Genomic DNA, 2,335 nt, shown 5'->3' with positions numbered 1-2,335 from the left:
CAGAACCCAAGGGAAAGAAAAGGGTAGGTGGAGAATGGTAAAACCAATGTTGGGCATTGCTGGAAAAGCTTTAATCAAGGCGAACTATCAAGGGGTTCCCATTATAACCCAACCGCGTAAGGAATGCAAAATCCGGGAACATAACACCGATATGACGGAAACTAGGGCGGCAAGAGTGGAACAAAACACTAGGCGAGAGGCCGAGCCTTCCACCCTTTACCCAATATATAGATGCATTAAGACAACATAGCAATATAATGATATCCCAATAAGTAAATAAAAGATATTCCAACAAGGAACGACCTCCAATCTTCACCTGCAACTAGCAACGCTATAAGAGGGGGCTGAGCAAAGCGGTAACATAGCCAATCAACGGTTTGCTAGGACATGGTGGGTTAGAGGTTTGACATGGCAATTTGGGAGGCTTGAAAGCAAGTGGTAGGCATCGTAGCAATGGCATAGCAAAAGAGCGAGCAAACTAGCGTAGCAAAGATAGTAGTGATTTCGAGGGTATGATCATCTTGCCTGCACAGTTGTCAGAGTTGACTGGATCCTCGAAATCAAACTCAACGGGCTCCTCGTTAGCGAACTCGTCTCCCGGATCTACCCAAACAAGACAAACAAGCAACATGGACACAATCAACCGCGTGCAAACTCAAACAACACAATGCAAAGATGATATGCTATGCAGGATGCGATGTGGGATGCAAAATGCAAGATATGACAGGAAATGCATGAACCTGGCCTCAACTTGGAGATCCAAGTGTGCCACTGGAAAGATGAGACGAAATCGCTTGATAAAGATATAAAGAACGCCGGAATCAGAGTTACGGTTTGGAAATGACAAGCGATTCAAAAATGACACCGGTCTGCGATTTACAGCAAGTAGCCATCTAAATGCAACGAAATGAACAAGCTAAAGCACCCAAATATGACAACAAAATACATGGCAGGGATGCACACAAGATGCTTAACAAAAGTCTAGCACTGAGCTACGGCCAATTCATCCATTAACAGGTTCAAGCAAGCATGGCAAAAATGCATATGACAAACAGATCTTAGACTTAGTGAAATCAACACTTGTCTGGAATTTCAGATCAGGTAGTACTCTTCGGAGTAACAAAACTACATGCTACAGGATCTGATCGTGGCAAAGTAAAGCATGGCATGGAGCTACTCTAAGAGCTTAACAAAAGTCCCTTAGTGACCTTGAGCCAAAAGGGATTAGAAAATACAATTGCAAGCACGCGAACATAGCAAAAACATAGTCAATTTTCATACTTAGTGAAAATTGACACATGCTGAAATATAACTCAAGTAGGCATGTTTACGAGCTTGATGCACTCACTACAGAGCAAGTCATGGCAAGAAAAGCATACACCCATCAAGAAGGCACAAAATTCAAGCTAGACATGGCAAGAACAATAGCATAGCATGCACGGATCAACTACAACAAGATTGGCAAAATTGCAAACAAGTTGACAATCTACCCAGATTCACAAAGTAGCAAAAGTAGAGCTCGATTGACTCAAGCTAGGTTGCTCCATAATTGCAAACGAAGGCATGGATGGAAAGAGTACTACAACATTAATAAAACATCCTTACTGATCATCCTCAAAAGAGGCACGGATCACCAGGAAATAACATGAACATATGACAACATGAGATAAGCAGCTCCAGGACTTCGTGAAATTACCAAGTCCCTAAAAACAGAATTAGTAAGTGCACCACTTTGCAAGCTTGCACAAGTCACCACACACATCACAAAAATACATGGGTTGCACCTCTGGAAAGATGACAAAACCCTTAACAAAACACATGTAGAGCATCAGGGCATAGCATGCACACATTAATCATGGCAAAAATGACAAAAACCTAAATGGAGTAGCAGATCTGACAATTATCTCAAGTAGCCCTCTTCTAACAGCATTTCGGGTATCAAGATGAACTCAAATGAAAATGATGCAATGGAATGAAATGATGTACTCTTTGAGATGAACATTTTGATATGCTATATGCATGAATCGGAGCTACGGATGCAAAGTTACGGAGCTACGAACAGGAGCACTTGAATTGAAAATCTTCGGGACTTAGTGAAAAAATGCAACCTCCTAGATCTAGGGTTTGACCCGACGCGGAAGTCGAGGCGGGGCCGGCGAGGCACAGTTCCCCGGCGTCGGATCCGGCAGAGGGCAGCGAGGTGGCGCGGAGGCGGCGGCCGGGACGGCGAGCGGCGCCGCGGGGCGACGGGGCGGCCCGGGAGGAGAGGCGGCGCGCGGCGGCTGCGGCGGCCTGGGTGACGAGGTGGTGACGGCGGCAGCGGGGCGGACCGCGG

This window comes from Triticum aestivum, chromosome 2A (genome assembly GCF_018294505.1).
Source record: "Triticum aestivum cultivar Chinese Spring chromosome 2A, IWGSC CS RefSeq v2.1, whole genome shotgun sequence".
NCBI lineage: Eukaryota > Viridiplantae > Streptophyta > Magnoliopsida > Poales > Poaceae > Triticum > Triticum aestivum.
The sequence above is the reverse complement of the archived record's forward strand: the minus strand, read 5'-3'. Positions refer to the sequence as shown.